At 44.9% G+C, this 23,896-nt stretch overlaps 1 long non-coding RNA gene across 1 annotated transcript in view; it reads right to left on the bottom strand.

Moving 5' to 3' along the window:
• Positions 1-3,442: 3,442 nt before the first annotated feature.
• LOC144103977 (uncharacterized) overlaps positions 3,443-23,896 on the bottom strand; it is a 35,564-nt gene continuing 15,110 nt past the window's right edge. The window contains exons 2-3 of the long non-coding RNA XR_013308394.1: positions 19,003-19,062; positions 3,443-6,798 (exon numbers count right to left, since the gene is read on the bottom strand). This is a non-coding gene — a long non-coding RNA (uncharacterized LOC144103977). The remainder of the gene's footprint in view (positions 6,799-19,002; positions 19,063-23,896) is intronic.

Here is a 23,896-nt window from a genome sequence, read left to right as displayed (position 1 = left end):
TCCCCCCCCCCCCCCCTCAACCATTTTTCAAAAATCTGCTACCTCTGCTTCAGTGCAGCCTTTGTGAAAGGCTAGGGCACGGAAAGTGTGCCTTTTTTTCGGGGTCGAATGCAAACTTGTGACAATATTACACCTTCTCTATGGAGGCTTGCGAGGTGCCAGCAATGAAGAAAACTCCACCACTCCTTTCCTGACCTTTCGAGGTATCGTTTTTTGTGTCGCTGAGTTCGGATACAGAGGCCGAGACCATACGTGGATTTTCTTCTATATTTTCTTCGGCGCAACGACACACTACACGCAGCCTCTCAAATTCCACGTCGATAGAAGACTCCGGGGCAGGCTCACGCCCATACCGTGTTGTCTCTACTAGAGAGGACGTAATTAGTCCCTCCATTTGAGATGGTGACTCGAGGTCAACCCAGGAAGTCTCCATGGGTGAGCTAAATACAGGCCAGTCTGTGCATGGCGCGCGATGCGAAGTGGTAGGTGCGTACCTAATAACGCATATATACGTTCGTACATGGTCACTACCATGTGTTTCTACATCACAGCACCGGGTAATAGAGGACTATAGACATGCAGAAACAAATGCCTGATCCAAACAGCTGCTGTAGGGTTTTCAACGCAGATACGTAGGGCAGCCGACGTTTATACCGACAAAATCATAAGTATGCATAAAGTCGACAAAGGGCTCTTCCTCTAATGGTCATTACGGCACTAGCCCACTGAGGGTTGTGCGCTTTGAAGTCACCCGCAATAATAAGAGGAGCCGTGCAAGACTGGGTCACTGAAGATAGGTAGGAGAAGTGAATGTAATCTCTTGGTGGAATGTAGCAGCTGATTATTGAGAAGAATCGTACATGCCTGATCCAAAGAGCTGCTGTAGGGTTTTCAACACAGATACGTAGGGCAGCCGACCTTTATACCGACAAAATCCTGAGTATGCATAAAGTCGGCCAGGCCTCTTCCTCTATTAGTCCTTACGGCACTTTCCCACGGAGGGTTGTGCGCATTGAAGTCAAAAGCAATAATATGAGGAGCCGTGCAAGACTGGGTCACTAAAGAGAGGTAGGCAAACTCAATGTCATCTCTTGGTGGAATGTAGGAGCTGATTATTGCGAAGACTCGTACTTTTAGCATTAATATGAGGGCAATGTTGTGGTTTGTGTTATGCGGTTGTAGAACTTGACGTATGTGTTTTACATCTCGGCGTACACACACTAACACTTTGCTGGTTTCGTCTTCTTGTCGAGACGACAGAGCACACAACCAGAAATTCGGAATGCAGAAGTCATGTTGGGGCTTACATTTAACAATTACTGAGAAGCGGCACTGGTGGACGAGATGTCGAAGGTGACTGAGCCACCACGCAGGCTGCTGCCATTCTTCTGCACAGTTGCACAAGTGCATTGTCACAACACCTCAGTGACAGGAAAAGCTTATCAGTAGCGATGCATGAACCGAAAATTATAAGGTGCCCCATGCTTCTTTCGATGTTTACTAACCTTAGGCAGCAAATAAAAAATCGTTAATCACCAGTTTGAGTGGCCAAAGGGAACTGTATGTGCGCTTGTCTATTTCGCCGTAAGAATTTTATCATCTTGGATATTTGCTTGAGTTCTTTGGTTCCGTTGTCTCTCAGTGGCTTGCCAATTACTCTTTGCAATTGCATCATATTTTCACATTTTCTACGATAGTTGCTCTTATCCATGATAGCAATCACCCCCCCCCCACCCTCCCGCTGATCTGAATATAATATTTTGAAAGTCATCACCCAGGAATACCAATTCCGGACACCCCATTACAGAGAAATGCAGTGTTGTTGTGTGGTGAAATACGTAGCATATCCGAAACTTTTTTCAGTTGTCTTACACAAGCTCTAAGTAGATATTCGATATCCGCAACCTGAATTGAATTTTTTCGTTTTTAAAGTTCCTGTTCTCTACATTATTATTCTTTCACAGTTGCTTGTTTTCTTTTGCCATTTTCTCGTTTTTTTTCGTTGCTGCCATTTTTTAAGCATAAGTGCTTGTGCAGTATTATAGTTCTTGTCATTTTCATAATTCCTGACATTTCATTCGTGAGCATTCACCAGGTCAGTGGTAGTCACACCGCGACAAAGCGCGCCTATTGCGTTCATCGCGATACAGGGCGACTGCCAGGAAAGCTGTAAAGTCTCGCGGCGCAGAATTGCACGCCATGGCCGCTGCCTCTCCCCAGCCACACCTTCCCGGGTTCTAAGGTGCTAAGCATCGAAATCCGGCACACACAAGTGTTCTTCAACATCGCTGTTTTGGTTCTTCTTTTGGTCAGTATGGTGCATTTTGTTGACCACGTTTCAATCGAGACGTGTGTCTCGAAAAGGGCTGCAGCCAAGACAATTTCGCAAGCGCAAATGTGCGTGTGCACGAGTTCAGTGCGCATTTTTGCGTGAGTGTACTCAACAGAAATGTTTCAGCCATTGGACATGTCTAGATTGCGGCTTTCCGCCTTGTCTCTAAGTATCTGCTTTATCTATGTATCGCCATTCGTATGTTTCAGAATGCCAAAGGTATAGTTTTCGTATGGCGTTTCCTATGCAATGAATTATAAAGGCTTTGAAGTAATTCCAACAATCCAATGCGCACTTGGTCGGTAGGTAGTGCGTAATAGGGTGACAAGTATTTCCAGTCAAACAACCTCAACATCCACGATTAAAGTTGAAGCAAGCTAAACATCGTCAGCCAATTTCCCTTATTTCACTGCTTTGAAGTTTATTTTACCTCCAACTTCGGTTTTTCGCTGGCGCGTGGTTTATTTGCTGAGAAGATAGTAAAAGTGAAGTTAGTGCTACAGCACCTTGATTCCATTAGATTAAAGGTACCATACATTAGGTGCCTTTAAGTAATCAGGTAAACAGAAGCTGATATTCCACTACTTTCAGGAAATAAATTGCAGCGCATGCAGTTATTTTCGATGCAGACAGGCATAGAGCTGGACATCAATTTCTTCTACTATCAAAACACCGCAAATAATTGGTCATCCAGAAAGAAGGTCTCAAACAAAAATTACTTTCAATGTGCTCCGACGAGTTCTGAACGTCTAAGAAAACTTGAACGAATAGGGAAACAAGTCGAAGCTACCCTGATTAGTTCTTCCTGACGCAACAAAAATAATTTATACAGATTTGTGAAAAACTATACATATGGAGGAAATTTCGCTCCGCTCATGGATGAAGCTTTGAGCTGCGATGTTCCCAGAAAGCCTCTCGTTTCCTCGGTGGCAACGTTTATAAATGATCATCCAGAGGTACAATATGACAGCGCAAAGATGCGTGATAATCCATGTTTACTCATTTCATTAAGAATATTTATTGCAGACCAGCATTCAGGCATTGCAACTTGGAGATATAGAATGCCAGCTAAGTAATAGCTTGGCACAATTAAAACAAATAGTCTCCGCTGCAGTTCATAACAATTTATTCATGCAATATATTCCAGCGTTGCTTGAAACCATGATACTCCAACCCTCTGCAACAGAAAAATTGTCGAATTAGAGAAATTGTGAATGTGAAACACATATGTGCTTGATCTTTCTTTCTCTCAAACTGTGACAGTTCTCTTTTCCCCGAATTGGGATGTGGAAGAGGGGTCAGTTTAGCGAAGCAGGAAATTTTTCTCATTGTAGCAAATGCATTTTCTTTCAGCCGAGATACTTTCGCATTCTTGCTGCTATTCCTGTTTTCCAGTGGCTGACCACCGCCGTATGCTTAGTGCATTTTCTGCAGTAGCAACACAAGCAGATGCCACGCCTAGTGTTTCATATATTCCCGATGTATTCTTTCTTATATGAGCGATCTGAAACTCTGTGGAGATCATCACATGAAATGAAACAGTGCGTCCTATTTTATCATGTTTTTTTATGTTATGTACATTATCGCTATGGAGTTACATTATGCTGGCAAAAAAAAAGCATTCTTTTATCGATCATAGCGTCAATCTGGGGACCAGAGCTTCATCACCAATGAGTTTCTTTGAGCTAATTACAAAGTATTTATAAAAGACCAGCTCCGCTTAGCTCTTTGGCTTACAAAATACCCGTAGCACACGCAAGAAGTTGTTTTAAAGTTGCAACTGTCCGAAGCTTTTGTCGTGGTAATGTGTTATAATTGAGATCATACTGTCTTGTTCCTGTCAACTGTTGTCGAATATGAATCTAAACGCAAAGTGCACTCAGAACAATGACAAGAAATGCAGTCTTTTGGTTCTCCTTTTTGCTCTTAACAGTCACTGTACTTTCGCAATTCTCCAGTTCTTATTTTTCTACCTTGGACATGGTTTTAGCTAGGTTTTCTAGACTCGCTTTAAAAAACCGTTCTAAGAACCAACGAAAATATTAATCCATACCGCAATTCCACATTATTACTGATTTTCGCCTGAAAACCCTGAATGAGCAAGAAAACTAGTCCGTTTCAGGCTTCTACCGGAACACAAGTATTGTAGTCCACCACGTAGGCTGTAGATCATTCGTGGCCATTTTATCCCAAAATATTCTGCACTCAGCGTGAAGGAGATCGAGAAAAATAACAGAAGGTTCACAAAGAAATAAATTACTAACCATTTAAGACTGCGCGTAGTTTCTCCAAGTATAGGAAGGTGTTCTGGAAGTGTTTCTATGGACTAAACAACGTAGGCCGCTCTAATGAAGATCGTACTATTGATGGGGATGGTAGCAGATGCGACGGTGACGAAACGAAGAAGTAAGACACGAAACGAATTTAATACGATACGCACGTTCGCATGCATTATTGAATGCGAACTAAAAATGTTGTACAATATATCGTAAACGGAAAATTACATCTTTGATAAAGATGGGAAGAGAATCTGTAATTATTGTAGTCATTCCTTGCCATTTCATATCGTTCCTTAACATGTTTTGCATAATATTCTAATATTCTGCGCATCCTCGTACGCAGCGTTATCAAGAATGTTAACGCTTCCAAACGATTCAGAAGCATGGAAGCACCTTCTGTATGTGCATGTGCTGCGCAATAGCTTCATAAGGTAAACAGGTAAAGAATCTGAAAACACTAAGCAGTCGCGAGGATACGGAGATCACCGTCGCAGCCAACGGTTTAGAGTAGGGTAAAACACTGAGGGATTTTTTTTTTTGGACAGATGGATTGAAAGAGCAGGGCAGCATGAAATGCGAACTATTCCAAAACTACCCAGTCCGCTTGTGCAGAGCGGACTAAGTTTGGGAATCCAACCCTTGAATAACCTTTAGACGTTGCGAGTTCGCATAAAACAAACATTGCTAATGAAAAGCTCCGAAGAATGGGGAGACAAGGTTTATGCATCCGCAGAAGAGTACCAGTGAACTTGCTTGCCAGGAAAGAAGCAATAAAAATTATAAAATATAAAAAATCACCAATCAATCATTAAACATAAAACATAAAACATAAACATTACAGCATTAGCAATAAAGATAAAGCATAAACATTAAGCCACAAAGCAATAAACTCAACTCCACTGTTTTCTGACTGGTGACATGTCACTGTTACAGACGTAGTCTCCCAGCAACAAACCGGTTTGACAGGTTTCATTAAAATGCTAGAGAAAGGGAAATAAAGCACTTCGTAATTTTAAGGTAGCGCTAAGTCACCATCGTAGGAGTCAAGGAAAAACTATCAGATGACAACGAATTTGACAAGTTTTTTTTCCACTCATTTATCCGAAGCCAGTGCTGCGATTTGTTTAGTTTATACCAGTTCGGCGCATCTTGGCCTGGCGCTGCACAATATGCTCATATGAGACAGGCGTACTCTTCCTAACTCTAAAGTGCACGCAATTTTAGCTAACTGCCTTCAAATAGGTTGGATTCCGATATTAAATGTACATCCCATAGAGCTGACGCCTTCTCTATGAACAGGATCCTTTCATTGTGAACTCTGTCTTCTGGCATTTTCGAACTGAACTGTTAGCCTTAACACCAGATGTAGACCGCAACTCTTCAGACTACTACATGCATACACCGCATGCCCTCGAGAGTGGCTTTTGCTCACAAAACAAAGCGATATTTCGCGTCAGGTAAAATGAAATGCTTTGTGTCGTATTTTACTGTTTGAGGCTGAAGCTCTATATCACTTGATTTTTTTAACCGTTTTGATATTGGTTTTGAAGAGCATTAACATTTTATTCCAGGGTACGTTTTTAGTGAGAATGTGCGCCTGCTGTTTATTGCGCCAATCACTTGTAATCAAAAGGCATAATGCTCGGCAAGAGCTTTGCTGCATTTAGAATAGTTAGAAATTAAAATATAATCCTGCATTTCTTCAACAATATTTTCAGTGAGTTTGATGCAAACTATGCGTTCATATAAAATTCATATTTTCTTTCTTTAAAAGGAATAATTTTTCCGGTTGCGACGAAAAAAAACGTCTCATCTGGATAGGTAACAAATAATTAACACAGCTATCTATATCAGCGCAAAAAAAAGACTTCGTGGATCTCGCGAGGATATCTGTGTAAAAAGGGCGATATTTTTTCATATAAGTTTTTCCTAGATTCCCAGCTGCACCCTGTATTTTCAATGGGCAAACATTTAAGCTTACCAATATCTTCCTTTGGGCTTTCGACCAGGTCTTGCGCCACCCAATTTCTGCGCACACTTCTTCCGGCACTCATCAAACGTTTTGAAACTGTTGCATCCTTCTTTCAGACTATTAGACGACAAAACGCACTTTTTAAGTTTGGGATAGTAGAAAAAAAAGCTGCTCTCTAATATAACCGTCGGATTCTGGAGGCAAACAGTCGCAAGCTGCAAAAAAACAAGGGCACATCAAGCATTTACACTACCAAATAGCATCCCTTTTTTATAGCGCAAGATTCAAGGAACTCCTCCTAATCATCACATTTTCATTTATGACAAGTTACGTTGTATTTTAGCATTCTCCGAAACTATATGTTTACACTTATTTTAGTAGGGGTGATCTTTTTTGCTTTATTTGTAAACGAAGCCTAACTACTCACATTCTCTTTTGCCGTAGCCTGTCAGTTGAGAATAATATTTTTTTAAAAGCAGCTGATTTTGAGTGCGCCAATAACAGTCACACTTGTTGGCCTTTTATAAAGTTTTTCGAGCGGATTTCAATAGAGGAATAATTATGCATGAATTTTTTTCGTGTATTTCGATCGCTTGTTACGCAGAGTTCGGGGGTAAGGTTTCTTTCAAGCCTCAGTTTCTTGTGCCGTAACTTTTTTTATAACAACGTCATACTGGTCAAATCTGTTCCTTTTGGAGGGTGCCTTCTGTGAAGAGTTTTTCTTTTAAGGCTGATTAAGAAAAATAAACAGTACCAATACTTTTCTCCATAATATTTTCGTGGAAAATATCTGTCCTTCTAGAACATCGCGACAATTCACGTTTCGCCTAGGCTTCGAAACCTGTAGCATTTGTATTGCGAGTGACTTAAAAATTAACTAGTAAAATTCAATGTAGGCATTTCTAGATTTCGCTTACAAAATCATTTCACAGGGGATGCGCTTACACTAGCTTAAAAAATGGGCAGACTAAAACCCTGGAGCGCCTCTAGTAATAAAATATGTCCCATTATTCCCCCAAAACACACAGGTCCCACCTGCGTCGTGTTTGCTTCTTAACTAACAGATGCTAGAATTACGACAATAATGATCGAACTCTAACTAAGCCGTAGGGGTGGCAACCATACATTCGCCGTACTCGCACCGCTGTCAAATCTGCTATATTTCCAAGATTATTCTTCCGCTTCATAGAAGTTTGAATATGCTTTTTGGCACAGAACCTATTTGGTTTGCCAAACTACCATTGTGGGAACGGAAAGTAATAAAAGTGTATTAAATCATACAAATCCGTCAGGCATCTTGTTGACCTCAAGTCGCCTGCAGGCTAACCAATTCGTACAGAGAACCTGTCAGCACCAGTGCTTTTGAAACGACTGGCTGCACAAAGAGTTCGGCTGGTTTAATTTTTTTGCACACTGCGGAAATGAAAAAAAAAAAACTAATGGTTGCGCAAGGTCTGCTTTGATTCTTACTACCGCTCAGAAGTGTATATGCATTCAGTTGTTCCGCATCGAGAGTTTTATCTACGAGCCCGCAGCGACATACAGAGCTCTTCCGTGAGTAGTCCATACCGTCAAAACAAAACAAAAAAAAGGTTAGGGATCACTGCGGCGACCCGCACTGGGAGAATGCGCGAGCACTGACGCCCCTTCCGCACTCGTCGCCTTTCATCGGTTCTCTTTTTTGAAGTCTAAGCGCATTTTCTGTCATTCGTTTCTTTTTTTCAGCATTTTTTCTATTACTGATCATTTCCTTTTTTACTTTTAAATCAATTAACACTTTCTAACCTGGTTTATTCTTTTCTAACCTCTTTTTCTCGTTCTAAACTCATAAGAGGCTGTTTTGGCGTCCTCCCTATATATCAACGTCCATGGTTTTTATTTGCCTCTAATTACTGCGCATCAACCGAAGCTTTTTGCGTAATTATCGTTCAATAATCATATTTTATTCTATTTCAAACCTTCATCCGCCTTGATTGCGTATTTTCCAAAAATTTTGATGTCCACTACTGTTTTCACGCCCATCTACTATTTGACATCCAGGACCATTTCGACGTCTAATCGAATTTTTGCCTCTTAATAATTAACTAATTACTCCACATAAAACAAGTTTGACGCGCATCGATATTTTATCATCCTGTATGACATGCATTCTTTTACTCCTAACTCTTCCTCTAACGACGCAAACGCTGCCGACACTTCTTGCGTCTAATTTCTGCGCACATGAAACCGCGAACATAGCCAAGTAATGCTTTGGCATTAAAAAGCGCTGCGGGTGTTATGAGGTCACGCGAAGCTGCATGTGTCCTGGCTACCGCGCTTGCGCTCTGGTGCTCTACATGCCTTTACTGTGCTGACAGTTTACAAAATACATAAATAAATAAATAGTGTAGCCGCTGAAAAAGTAAAAAGCAAACGCTAATGTTTGCATAAAATAATTTTTAGGAAAATTGGCTTCATGAATGGCTGCTTGAAGGAAGGAAAGAAAAATCACGGCCTCCTAGTCGAAATCAAGAGCTAGGGAACTCAAAGGCTTGCCTAGGGCATTTATTGCGAAGGCAAGATAACTGATGGTCCTTAATTGTAACGGAGTGGATTCCAAGAGAAGGGCAAGCGTAGCAGGGGGCGGCAGAAGGTTAGGTAGGCGGATGATAATAAAAAGTTTGTTGGCACAGGGTGGATGCAGCTGGTAAAGGACAGGGTTAATTGGAGAGACATGGGAGAGGCCTTCGCCCTGCAGTGGGTGTAGTCAGACTGATGATGATGATGATGACGCAGACATCTGCGCCTAAGGGACTATGGTTGCTGGAAATCGTGTACACAGGCAGCCGAATAAAATAAAGACGTTGTATCGGCTCCCACATGAAGCCATTGTTCAATATGAAAGTTGCTTGAGGGCATCTTAGTGCAAATCAAAGTATCTATTTAGGCAGTTTTTCCCCTATGGTAAATAATTGCTTTTATCTCCATGTGCTTTCGTTTCTGATCGGGGTAGAGGCGCATGATCTTGTTTCGATGAGTCACTGAAGTCTATACTTCCTGTTTATTGTCCCTGCTCGTTCACAGTATCCCTGTGAAAAATCGTACATGAATAATTGCACAAAGGGCCGTATATACGATAGTATAGCGAAACACAGGGGCCTGCCGTCAGAATCTTCTGCATGGACAGTCTTCACTGCGCCATAGCTGGTCTAACTTCACGCAGCGATACCGCTGTAGAAATGTAAGGTTTAGCGGCGTCCTCTGTCTTCTGCAATAAGAGGCTGAGGAGAGAGCTTCCCAGTCCATCGCAGCTGTATATGGCTCCCTATGCGGGTATAAAAATGAACCAGGTATCCCCTGAGCAGCGATATGGATAACGGTAGAGATGTATAGCAGTGAACAAGAGGCACTGCCGACGGATTTTTTAGGACCAGGAAGCCCGGACTCCCCGAATTTCCCCTCCGCTGCCTGCGCATATGTTTTTTCCTGAATTTTCTACTCAAAATCCACCCCACTCTAGCTACTGCCCTCAGGTTTCCTCCCAATCAAAACCCTCAGTTTATAAAAAGGCGGCATTACTTCGGCCCAAATAACGCCCCTTCCTCTTAATAAGTATTCGCAGCACCCGATGACAGAGTGTAGCGCAGAAGAAAATTGCTAGCTTCAGATCAAAGGGAAGGAATTGAAAAGGGCTACAGAAAGAAATACAGAGCGTGCAAGATTTCAAATGGAAGAACAGCTGCACCCCACAAGTCTACAACGGCGGAGTATATTCTTGCTGCTGGAGGCGTGCCCGTGCTGAAAGTTCCTTGGCCTTGGCGTTACGAGTTATAATAGACTAGAGAGGAGGCGTGAATACTGGATTTTTCTGCAGAACGTTTTTACGCGATAGCGGTAAAAGCCCCGTTTACGAAAAAAACCCGGTGTCGGCGTTGTCGGCGTCGGCATTGTGAGCGAAAAATCACGTGCATGGCTATTGCAGGCGGCCCCTAGCGAGCAGCCTAGGAGGCAGGTGGGCCACCTTGATCACGTGACCTTGCGGCGTCGTGACGTCCTGCCGAACCAGATAGTGAGCAAACTGCCCACCATGGTACGTGGCGGTTGAATTAATTATTGGCGGCTCGCGAAAAGAAACCTTTTTCGCACAAGACCAACCGCTGCGAGCACCTGCCATCGCAATGCACTGCCGCATCGTTTAAACGCTGCACCTGTGCGCCAGGAGTGGCATGAAGACTGCAGAGATTGTGAATGCAAAGTAGAGAGTCAGTTTCTGCATATAACGAAAGTAACACATTGCTCTATCGCGTCGCACGCTTAATGCGGAGCTGAAGTGTCCCCTCCAATATTTCAAACAATAGATCCACAAGACCTTAACCAGTTCTGTGCAGGGAATCAAGAAGCCCAAACTGCTTGTGATGGTAAACGAACGTGCCAATTTTAGAGTGTAAGCTGTTTCCGCACGTGGTGTGCGCTTGAAACATTCATGTGAACGACACAGCTATACAGCATTTAGAAACGTTGCTTTGGACTGAAAGTACGCAAACGGATCACATAATCTGCGGCTTCTTTGATAGGCTACTGCTGAGGCACTCGCATTGTAGGCGGGAAGTGTAGGTGGAGCAGACGTCATTGGGGGAAGTTGAATTTCTTTTGATGGAAACTAGACGTTTTCCATGCGGACACCGCCGGCAACGGCAGAAAGATTAGCAAAGATCTAAGAGCAGCTAACGCTGTATAATCGCTGAAAAGTTACAAAATGATAATGTCCAGTTGATATATTGCATCAATAATTCGTATCTGGTAGGTGCCGGCAGCGTTCGGAACCTGGTGGGTTGCCGCGTTGGGCTTTCAGTTGAGAGGAGCATTTCTAAATTTCCATGTTCCGCGGAAGAATAGTACACCCCGATGCTAAGAGCCCAAATAACAGCACGAACGGCCTCCAGTAGTTCTTGGGATGTGAATAAAAATGTCAACACAATTGCGAGGAGTTTCAGACTGTCTATAATTGTCGTTTTCCGAATTCATCCTAAATGCGCCTGACAAATGCCCTAAACAGAGAATACTCGTTTGTGATGCCCCCGTATGAGCTAGGCCTCCAACGTCCGGCAACAACAGCTTGCACCGCAACAAGAGAGAAAACGCTTAAAATGTCGACCCTGACAGCGTGAAGAGAAACATCAAAGCATGAAGAAGTTCATTGTTCCTCTCCCTGCTGACAGTGATGCAGAAGTACTATATGGAGGCATCTTGCTAAAGTCCTAACGGAAAAAAGCAATTTTGGGAAAGATTGCTGTATGCTGCATGCATCGTAACACTCAGTAAAAAAACTCAAAGAAAAAAAGAGCACTGTTATGCAATTTCAGTAATTTCATTAAATATTGCACTCCTTGCGACCACCCAATATAACATCATTCTATAGCGGCTTTGCAGCACTTGCGGAGTCTTACGATTGCGCGTCCCGTTTGACACGGCGAGCATTAAAACCTGCGCCATTGCAAGGTGAATAAGTATGAGACGGACGCGAAAAAAAAAATTGATGATGGCCTAGCCCTGCTAGGCAAGGATATACGTAGCGTAAGCGCGACGACATCTCGATCGGTAGAGTTAATATATGAAAGGTGCGTATTCACTTATCATCATCATCATCATCATCATTAGCCTAACTACACCCACTGCAGGGCAAAGGCCTCTCCCATGTCTCTACAATTAACCCTTTCCTTTGCCAGTGGCACCCACCCTATGCTTGCAAACTTCCTATTCTCATTCGCTCACCTAACCTTCTGCCGCCCCCTGCTACGCTTGCATTCCCTTGGAATCCACTTCGTTACCCTTAAGGACCAGCGGTTATCTTGCCGTCGCAGTACATGCCGTGCTCAAGCCCATTTCTTCCTCTTGATTTCGACTCGGATGTTATTAACACGCGTTTGTTCCCTCATCCACTCGGCCCTCTTCCGGTCTCTTAACGTTACACCTATCATTTTCCTTTCCATGGCTGGCTGTGCTATCCTTAACTTAAGCTGAACTCTTTTCGTTAGCCTCCACGTTTCTGCCCCGTAGGTGAGTACCGGTAGGATACAGCTGTTGTGCACTTTTCTCTTGAGGGATATTGGTAACCTGCTATTTATGATCTGAGAGAACCTGCCATATGCGCTCCACCACATTCGGCTACTTCGGCTACTTTGACTATCTTATCCTTATTGCTAATGAGATTGCCCTCCTTGTCACTTAATGCATACATCTGGTTTTTCCCTATGTCTAGTTTGCTCTTCACCGCTTTTAGGCTACCTCCGTCTCCGTTCTTCAGTGCATGCTCGATTCTCTCCATATTAAACTTCCTTATGTCGGATACCTTGCGCTTATTTATTTTGCGCCTTTATTCACGCTTAAATATCGAGTCGTCGTGGTGGTGAAGAGGAAGAGGAAGCCGTTCTGAACGGCTGTGTTTACTAAGGGGAAGAAGAAGAAGAACGGTTGTGTGTTGAAATGCTTGTAGCTGGAAACAGCGCATCGGCCGTTGGCCGAGGTCTCCCGACATCTGAAGTTGCCCCAGACACGTACAAAGTTGTCCTCCCTCGACTACCTACCGGTAATGTTGTACTCAACACCGTTTTCTGCATGCTGACCTCAAGGGTCGCCCATACCGTGCTCCCGACTTCCGAGACGCGCTTGCACAGATTGTGGACCTCCGTGAGATTCAGTGTATTGGCCAGTACCAAATGAGACACGTTTGGATGGTTACCTGCGAGAGCAGTTCCTCAAAACAGAAGCTTATTGACAAAGCAGAGTTCCACGTCAAATGTCTAAAATGTATCCTGTTTGACCCGGACACCAAAAACATGAAGCTTAAGCTTCTTTGGCTCCCGCGCTTAAGGAGCACCGGAGGATTGTGGAAGCTTTGGAGCCTTTTGGAACTGTACAAGCTATCGAGCGTGAGAAGTGGAGGTGCCCCGGAATGGAGCACATGAAAACAGCGAACCGTGAAATTTCGCTCACGCTCGAGGATGGAGTGTAAGCAAGTACAATACCTCACACGCTCAACGTTTTCGGGGTACACGCTTTAGTTCTGATCTCAGGCAGGCCTCCCCTGAGCCTTCGTTGTAACTGTGTGGGCCATGTACAGCGTCAGTGTCGTACGCCTGGATGCTCCCAGTGCCGACGCTTTGGGCAAACAGTAGACAATTGTGTTATGAGTTATACTGACAGGTTACGCCAAGGCAACTGGGCACATGAGGATGAAGTGGTGTCAGAGCACATTATGGATGTGTCGTGTTGTGGAAGCGTCGGGTGAACTGTGTCATGAGCTCCAAACAGAACATGGACCAAAGGCTTCTGCACCGAATAACGGCAAGGGCACGCCTGCAAGGACGGACAAACAGGAATCCCCATCTCCAGACCCAAAGCCACCGGACCCGGGTCTGCTACTTTTAATCCTGTGCTTGCTGCTCAGGTGCAACCTGCCACCCAAAGATCACGAGAGCAGAACGCCCCTGCTGTAGAGTCAGTGGAGGCGCTTCAACCAGTGAATGTGCCACATGCCTTCTGTGCCGGCGATGCCCTTCGTCGCCGGAGTGCATAAGTGTGTTGCCTGAAGTGTCAGCTTCTAGTGTGTTCGGTGACCCGTCGGCTGTCAGCGTGGTTGTGAGTGACGTGGCCCACTCGGCGTCATGGGCAGAAGCCTTGGCTGTCTCAGAAGAGGCGATGGACAACAGCGCACCTTTGAAGCATACTGCAGATGATGAAGTGTGTGTCGATGGCGATGTGCAGAGGGCACCTGGTGTGGTGGCATTGGGAAGGGTCACCTCAATACGCCGGGCGATGTCTGCCCTACAGGCCGCCGATTTGCAGGCCGCCCGCTCCAGTACAGGGGATGGCCCTCAATAAGACAAGCACCAAAAATGCCGGGCGTCACAGCATTTCAGGTCGCTACCCTTAACATTAGGGGTTTGCGTAATCGTCGAAGGCAACATCAGTTACGGCATCTTTTAAACAAATGGGGTGTGAGTGTGGCAGCCATCCAGGAAACCAAGCTGTCTTCTGATCAGGAGACTGAAGCTGCTGTCGAGCCTTTTTTGTCAGAATTCAATGTCATCGTTAGTCACTCGAGAGGCTTATCAGGCGGGCGCATGCTATTCCTGTCCAACACACTGCGGATTAGGGGATTACTGCTGTGTTGTATAGCACAGATGATGACGCGCGACTTATATGCAATGAGCTCGCAATTTTGGGTGTACAGTGGCGAATTGTTTGTATTTATGCTCCTGTACAGCAGAGTGATAGAAGGCTTTTTTTCCCGGTCATTAGTAGACCATTTGTCCACGGATCGTAAAATTATACTGTTGGGTGATTTCATTCGTTTTGTCGGGATGGAGACTGAGCAGTGTTAAGTAAACGGTATGACCTTAGTGCTGCTTTACTCACTGATTTGGCATGAGAATACAACGTGGTGGACGTTGGGAAAGATAAGGGACATAACATCCATTTCACCCATTTTCAGTGCTCCTCTAATGCTATGCTCGACAGGATTTCCGTTTCAGGAGACATGTTATCCATCTTTTTTGGTTACTGGGTGCGGCCCATATTCTTCCGTTATCATTGCATGGTGTCTCTTCAGATAGGCAGGTACATTCGGCTCTTACTCTATCCTCGATGAGAGCTGTGGAAGCTGAATAGCTGCCTGTTCTCAGATGAAATCTTCAAATGTGCTGTATCTAATTGCTTGAAGGACATGTGGTCACGCGGCAACCTCTCAGTTTTGGCAAAATAGGACTTATTTAAACAAGAAAAAAAATTGTTATTGAAGCCTCAGCAAGAATGGCGCTTTTGAAGAGACATCACCTTCGAGAGCTCGGCCGTACTTTAGCTGAGCTACATGAGTTAGAGAGGATTAGCCCAGGTGCCTATGTAAAAGATATCACTGCCGTAAAAGCAGAAGAGCTTCAGCAATTTAAAGCCAAAAGATACAAAGGGGCCTTGATAAGATATAGGACCCGTAGATTTCTGGATGAGCAACCATCTCGTCGTGTCCTGAGTGATGAAAGGCAGACTACTCTAGCTAAAGAAAAAATAGAAATTCAGTATGGTGGTTGCACATAAAGCGATGGTCCTGGTATTATTGAGGCTTTCTCTGACTATTATCGGAAGCTGTTTGGTGGTTGTGTGGGCCCAAACGTGACATCAGATTACAGTCACTCATTCGAAGCCTTGCCCCGACTTGACGATTAGCAGCGTGCTGTAGTGAAAGGGCCTATCACTTTGGACGGAATTAAATTTGCCATTTCTGATCTTAAAGCTCAGAAATCTGCTGTGTTTTCTGATCTTAAAGCTCAGAAATCTGCTGTGTCAGATGGCATTCCTAGCGAGTTCTATAGAACATTTTCCACTTGCCTAGCGCCTGTCTTGATGGAGGTTTTCCAGGCTTCTTACGATGTTGGTTTTTTGCCCCCCACCTTCTATTCTGGGCATACTATATTAATTACAAAAAGCACAGATTCTGATCGGTTTAAAACAGTTAAGAGATATCGTCCAATTGCCCTTTGTAATGTAGATTACCAACTTTTTGCAAAGGTTCTTTGCAATCGTAGCAGCTAGTTGTCGCTCACTTAATAGGCACGCATCAGGTTCGCGGTATCAGAGGCCACAGCATCCAAACCCATATTCATATTGCACGTTCTGTAGTGGAGACAGTATCAGATCAGATCGCACCAGTAGCTCTAATTCAGATTGACCTTGCCAAGTCCTGTGATAAAGTTCGTCAAGATTTCTTGTTTGCGGCCTCAGAGCATGCAACTATTAGAGATGTCTTGCTGAGGGACATAACTATAAGGAGTCCTATACAAAGCTAATTATTAACCAAGAGCCAACAAAACCTCTTTCATTGAAATTATCTCTTCGCCAAGGCTTTCCGTTATCGCCTGTGTTGTTTGCCCTATATCTTTAACCCCTTTGCCTCAGTATTATTAACTGCACATCTATCGGTGGCTTCTCCCTCGCGCAGTGTGAAATTAAGATTTTAGCCTATGCAGATGATGTCGCCCTCTTTGTTCTGACAAAAAGAGTGTGCTTGAGGCATTGCATTTGACTGAACAGTTTTGCGAGATATCGGGTGCGGCTCTTAATCTCGATAAATCCAAGGGGTTTTGGTTGGGCTTTTGGGGTACAACGCCAAGCCATTACGGTGACATAAGCTGGGACTGCGGGCTCTTTCACTACCTAGGGGTTCCTCTTCACCAAATTCGCCACAGTGGCGCCTACTGGAATTCTCAGATAGTCTCCATGAGGCGACAAACCTAGGTTTGGATGGGTAGGAAACTATCAGTGTTTGCTCGGGCTAAAGTCTGCAACATTTTTCTATGTGCAAACCTTGCTTATGTGCAGCAGGTTCTCCACTATGCGAGGAAAAAAGTTCAAGTGATGCACAGAATATTTGCTACATTCGTATGGCGTTCCCAATGAGAACCCATGCGTCGCGACACCTATTTCATTCTCTAGTCTGGTGGAATCGGCCTTGTTCACTTATTCGTGCATCAGCTTGTCTCGCGTTTTTTTTTTCTTTTTCAAATCTTCAAACCACCTTTTTATAGTGGCCGTGCTTATTAGGCGTCTTAGTGCTCATTTGCCATTCCTATTCGCACCGACGGGACACACTCGTGAGGGGCCTTTATGGGGATTCATTAAGGAAGAGTCTGACAGCTTCAAATTCCTCACTGTGCATTTTTCTTTAAGCTACCTGCATAGCCTCTCCAGAAGGAAAATCACTCAGACACTTACAGAGTATTTGTTCCCTGTACCATTGTATCGGCAACCTTTTCATGAGTTCCTTGACACCACTGTTTTAAAACGTGTTAGGCGAATGTGCATTTCTTCTGCCGCGAAAACATTCTATTTTAAGCTGCACACGTCAACGCTGCCTGTGAAGGAATGGCTTCAGGCTAAGGAGATGCTTGCGCCATGGACGGTGAATTGTCGTCTGTGCAATACACCAGAGACAATTGACGATTGTTTTGTTCTGTGCATTGATGCTACCTTATTCTGGGACATTTTACTACGAACAATTAAGGAGGACATTGACATCACACCCCACAGTATTCGTTTTTCGCCAGCGGAGAAAAACAGTGCTCTGCCATATGATCTATTTTGCTGGGACTACTTAGTCTCTGCAAGAGCCGCATGATGGACCGCCACGCCCAATCACCACGTTCGTCGAAATCTTTGTTTCGTGAACAACGCGCTTCGGTGCGGGGAGTATACGCTGCCCTGCAAGAGCCGCCTAGCTGGCTCCCCTACCTAGATGCATGTTTGTGCCTCCCAGACATTTGATGTTTTGGAAAAAGGGTTCATACAGGGACAAGGTGGCCTGGCGTTTTGTGGCGTAAGCATGCTTAGACTTTTCTTTTCGGCACAATTTTTATGCAACAAAGAAAAAAAAGCCGTCGTGACGGAGTGGTACGGAGTGGTAGCGTCTCCGCCTCAAACGCCAAAGGCCCTGCTTCGATTTCCAGCTTCGACACAGGGCTTTTCTTATTCACTTTTGTAAAGTGACTGCTCCTCGCGCATGCGCAGCACGGCTCTCCAGGATGAACGCGAAACTGGTCAGCCTCTGCCAGTGTAGCTTACGCTACAAAATTCTGCAATACTGAACTCTTCTAAGATTAACGCTTAAAAATTTAACGTCATCAACATGAGCCTTCCCACGCCCCCTGCAGGACTAAGTCATATGCTATACATTTTTTTTTTGTGACAGTGTGCCTGCTGGAATAAAGTATTACTTAAAAATATAGGTACACACTGGACTCTCCAACAAAGTCCAGTAACATCGTGTGGTGCCGGCCAAAAATCTATTCTTGTTTAACTGATGGACAACCTGGGTGCGGTCCGCACCGTAGCAGGTGTTTCTGCCAGCCACCTTTCTCCGGCTAATTTCTTTATTGCATCTGCCCACCCAACTCTCTGGGGGCCCGGCTGCGCTTGCGTGTCCTTGAAATTTACAACATTCCCCTTAAAAACAATCGTTTATGTTGCCTTCTTCATACATGCCCAGCCCATGCCAATTTCTACCGTTTGATATCTGCTAGTATATTATATATGCCAGATTGAGACCTTTTAGCCCCTGAATACTGTTGTGCGTTTTAAAACAAACAGGAAAAACCGTGCCGTTTAGCACTTTTCCTTTCTTTTGCTAATGAACAACAAGATCTTTAAAGGATATTTCTTTCTTATTGACGTCTAGTTCCTGAAGCTTTTATAACTTTCTAGTTAGCTTGAAGATACCTTGTGCTACAATAAACGAAATTTTGTAATTTGATCGCAGGTGTTTCTATGGTATCCCTTAAACTTACTATTTCGCTCTTTGTTATAAACAAACTAGTTCCCCGGATAGCATTTATTTGCGTAATAAGCAGAAAGTCTTTTATAAGGTATGAGTATCCCACTCGAAAGCTTACCTTGTGTGTATGGACATTTTCCGCCATAATCAGGGTCAGGACGGCAGTCGTCGACAGGGGCTGTAAAATACAAAACTCTGCAGTGCTTGTTTAAAGCTCAATTTTCCTTAAAAGAAACTGTTTTTATGCCATTCACTAAGTGGTTTCGAATCCAGGATTACAGTTAAGAATTAGGAAGCTGTCAGAAATTTGAAAGCAATATATACGCAAACTCTAAGCCCAAATACAATTTCACTCATCGAAGCACTGCTTTCAAGGACATTTTTTATTCTTTGTAAAAAAAAATAATCAATGGTAGCTTGATTTACACTCTGAAAACTTCGCTTCAACAAGTATGATGAAAACTCTTCTGGGGGGCTGAGAACTGTCCACATTGTGCTATATTTACATGGGCAAAGGGTCAAATTTTCTCCTGATTTGTTTCCTTCAGGAGGCAACAATTTATTTGGAGCGTTGAAGCTAGAACACAACCTGACGAGAAACCCTTTACAAGAAATACTGCTTGAAATCTGCTCCATAAAATTTGGCACATCAATACCACTATGGCAGGGAGTGACGCCTATGAAATCATTCAAGTCTGCTAAGCTAGATAAGTACTTTTGATCCGCGGAACAAGTGAATTATGGGCGCACACATCTTGGTGCAAAAAATGCGACAGCTTCTACTTCCGTGGCAAAAGTAGCGATGCAAAGCCGTGCTGACAGTTTAGTTTGCCGATGTGCCAGAAGATGTCAGTTCGGTTGTGAACGTGAGTGGTGGCAGGACGTCACTGCTCTGAAGTTGCAGCAACGGAACACCCAGCAGCATTATTTGTCTTTGTTGTTAAAGGGAAAATGACAAAATAAATATTGAGCGACATTTTAGCTGCGCATTAAAATCCACCCTAAAAAGGTGATGAAAACCTGCATCATTCACCCAATAGATTACACAAAATAAAAATGATATTTCAGATTATCTTTTTGCACTGCGCGAAATACCGGGGCTGAAGATAAAAGAAAATTATGCAGACAAAAACCCATGGTCTCGTAGGCACAGAAAAGCCGTCTGCAGGAGCCGATCGTCGAAGGAATTTAATAGACACCTAGCTTGTCCTCACAAAACAGCGTTTTACTTTTACCTCGTGAGAAAAAACGAGTGAAAAGGATTCGCGTCGTTCACTCACTGGCTTCACAATGCACGTTCGCCGCCGTGCTCAAATAGTAAGTTGCCGTGACGAGTTCCTATCCTGAACATAGCTAAACGTAAGTTGCTGCTTTGATCAGACCTCCGTACGGCATGTAATGTTCATTTTTCTTTTCTTTTCTGCAGCAACTGCTGGATGCGCCGGATATCACTGTTACGCTTTTTCATTTTCTGCATTAAATGAATAAAACGGATGAGCTAAAACCTTGTTGCACTGTTTCTCTCCACGCATGGCCACTTATGATTAAAAACTAACTTTCGAGCATCGTGAGCTCAAAACAAAGGATCAGCACCGCGGCTACAAACTACCTAAATTGGCGCCGAAAAAGCACCCTTGGCATGTCAAGCGCATCGCTCTATAGCCTGGTTTTAGCGACTGACCATCTACAAGACGAGCGGGATCGTGGTGCCATGCACTCTGCAAGAACATCATAGGCGGCTTCCGACAGCCAATACACAGTTCTAGAACAGCGAATGTACGTTTGGGTGCAGCAAAATCAAGCATACTGAAGGAAATTAACCTGTATGCCACATCCTAAACGTGCGCAAACATAGCTCCAAAGATTACTCCGGTGATAGTGGGGTAATCCGGTTTTCGTAAAGTGAACAGTTTTTACGGAACAGCGATGTTTCTCGTGAGACTCAAGAGATAGCAAATCCTGAAACGAACGACAAAAATGGCGAAATTTGCCTTTCATACATTTTGTTAGAGGCAAGATAAAAAGGAACGAACACCTTCTACCCAATAGACACTAAGGCCGGCGAGTTATCTCTAAACCGAGAGGCTCAGCTTGAGAGCGCGCAGACATTTTGTCTACTGATCTCACAGGAGTCCTTGAACATCGCTTTGGGAGCGTGCGGGATGTGTATTACGTCACCGTCAAGTTTCCTCCACTTTTTTCGATGAATCCTCGTCGACATATCCTCTACAGGTGTTTCGACAAATCCGGCGTGACCGGAAACGACGAAACTACGAAAGCCGACGCTGGGCTCAATATTTGCAAATTCATTTCGGCAGCAGGAAAATGGTGGTCTCTTCAGGCTGACGGCAAGACATACCTAGGAAACGATTTCAGAGATACGCGCCGTGCTTCCAACAACTGGCCAATATTTCTCGAGAAAACCATCTTAAATCCTAACACAAATCCAAACCAATGCGCTGATCTTTCTGGATGGGCTTAGTTTTCTTGTTTTTGCAAATATCCGTAGTTTCAAATTGTCCTCACAATATCAAAACAGCTTTCATATACTGTTTGCTCATTCCGGTTCCAAAACTGCACCTTATTAGCTCTTTCCGCCGCCCGCAGAATAGAACACTGGACTGCATTGCGGAGGCACACTCAACGTGCGCCCGCTCATCAGGCGACCTATATCTCTCAATGGAGCTTCTTGCAAAGCTTAATCCGACAGAAAAGCCAAACACCTACTGATCTAAACTGACCTAAATTCTTGATCAGCGCAGGGAGATGTGTTTACAAGCGCTAAATGAAATCTATCACTCGCTGCCACGAGTCTGTTTATTTGGTTCAGAAAGCACCATTCTGGAGAGTAATTGCGGGTATTCGCAAGTGCCCGCCTAAAATAGTGAAAGGCAGGCTTTTCTGGTTTCTGGGTGTCTATAATCCCAAGGCGACTCAGGCTATGGGGGACGCCATAGTGAAGGACTCCGGTAATTTCGACCACCTCTGGTTCTTTAACATGCACTCTACTGGTGGGCTGTTTAAAATATCAATTACCGTGTACTCTACCCGTGGGCTCTTAAGTTTAAAATATAAATTGCGACCGCGAACACTTCTTATTTCCAGATATGGTCTTGCGTTCTTAAGGCCAGATCACAAGGTAGTGCTAGTTCTGCTTGAGGCCAGCGTGTCTCGTCTGCCGACGCTTTCTCTCGCCCCCCCCCCCCCCCCCCCCCCCCACTTTCCAGAGCGCCACAAAACTCATAAGGGCATACGAGCTGTCGTCTCCAAACGGAAAGTGTAGTGGTCTGGGAGGTTAAGATAAAAGTTAGCTGCAGTTTAACTACTGCTGAACTTGTTTAGAGAGCGAAAGATGTGCTGCATCGGGCAAGTAGGCGCGGCTTGGCGTCTGTAAAGTTGAGTGCGTTCCGCACACTGGATAGCCAGCGCGCCTGCCCTGCCACCCTCGCAGGTGGCAGTTAAATTAATAGTTAATCGTGAGAGGCTGGTCACCAAAAGATCGCTGCGGCCTATTCCTGAAGTGCCGCGTGTCGGCCACAATGTTGTCAGCTGTAACGCATGCACCCCACACCTCTCTCTCGCCACCTTCACGTACCTCAAAGTGCGATTGAGGCGTCCACTGACCCAGGGAGCCAGTTATGCGCCCTTCCTTTCCTCGAAAATCATCAGACTCATCATAGTCAGCGCCAACGTCAATGAACACAATGAACGCCGACGGCCTATAGAAACAGAGGCGAGCGCTCGGTGTCGGCGTCGGCTGACTGACATCATAGCTGTCGCGTGGTTCAAGGTACGCCGAAGCCAAACGCGCGCACACAGCGCACACGGCGAAGTAGGCCCAGCGTTCATTGGGTGACCAACCTCTCGCGATTAACCATTAACCGCCTCCTGCAGCGTAGCAGGGTGGGCGCGTGGCCTATTCAGTGTGCGGAACGCACTCCACGTTACAGAGCAAAGCCGCGTCCGGTAGCCCGATTGAAGGTCGTTGAAGGTAATTTTCCGCCCTACCCCACGACTGCTTTACCTAGCGTAGTGAAACTTTTCACTTCAATATTCCTTCTGTAGATAAGAGCGCCGTTCAGCGGCGACGTGAACATGATGGGAATAGACGGCGCAATAATGAGGGTACAGAAGGGGCGCTCCTACCTTCCCAGAAGCGGGTCATGGCTATGGCGGGTAAAGCAGCGCGTTTCATTGCAAAAGTCTGTCACTGCTGGACTAATCATTTGTCTACACCAATTCCCACGTGCGAAGGTTTTCCGGCAATGACTCTGAGATGTGGAATCAATCACCGTTTTGGGACAGTTGCTTCGGCGCTGGGCTACACAGCCCGAGTTCCCAAGTTCGAAACCGGCCGCGGCGCCCGCGTTTCAAACGAGGCAAAACAAAAAAGGCGCTCGGGTGCTGTGTTATCCCAGAGCGCTGTGCTGATCCCCAGGTGGTCGAAATTATTCCAGAGCCCTCCACTTCGGCCCATTTTGTAGCTTAAGCTACACTGGCCGAGACTGAGCAGTTCCGCGTGGCTCCTGGAGAGCCGTGCTGCGCATGTTCGAGGAGCAGTTACGTCGCACGGCGCAGAGCTGGCGCTGGAGCCGCCGCCGCCGCCGCGCGCACCTCGCTGGTGTGCGCATGCCCTGGAAACCACACCACTTGACCAACGACGTGACTGGTCACGTGACCAACCGCGTGACCAGGCACTGCACCGCGCCGCACGCAGCTGCTCCTCCCCACGTGACCAACCACGTGAGATTACTACTGCGCTATTTTCTTTCCTAAAAACAAAAAAAAATACCGGAGGCTTAACTACTGCTGAACCTGGTTACAGAGCGAAAGCTATGGTATATGACGCAACTAGACGCGCCTTGGGATTCTGTTGATATATGATCACCTGTAACAGCTCCCATCAGATAGCACATTTTTGGCTGGCGTCCTCGTCATTTGCTTGCCGCACGACAGGTGGCAGCTCCTGTCTTGCTGGCGTGTCATACGTTCGCAGTCTTCCGCCGATGCCT

Source organism: Amblyomma americanum, chromosome 9 (genome assembly GCF_052857255.1).
Source record: "Amblyomma americanum isolate KBUSLIRL-KWMA chromosome 9, ASM5285725v1, whole genome shotgun sequence".
Lineage (NCBI taxonomy): Eukaryota > Metazoa > Arthropoda > Arachnida > Ixodida > Ixodidae > Amblyomma > Amblyomma americanum.
Note: the sequence above shows the minus strand (reverse complement) of the source record. Positions and strands in the feature narration are given on the sequence as shown.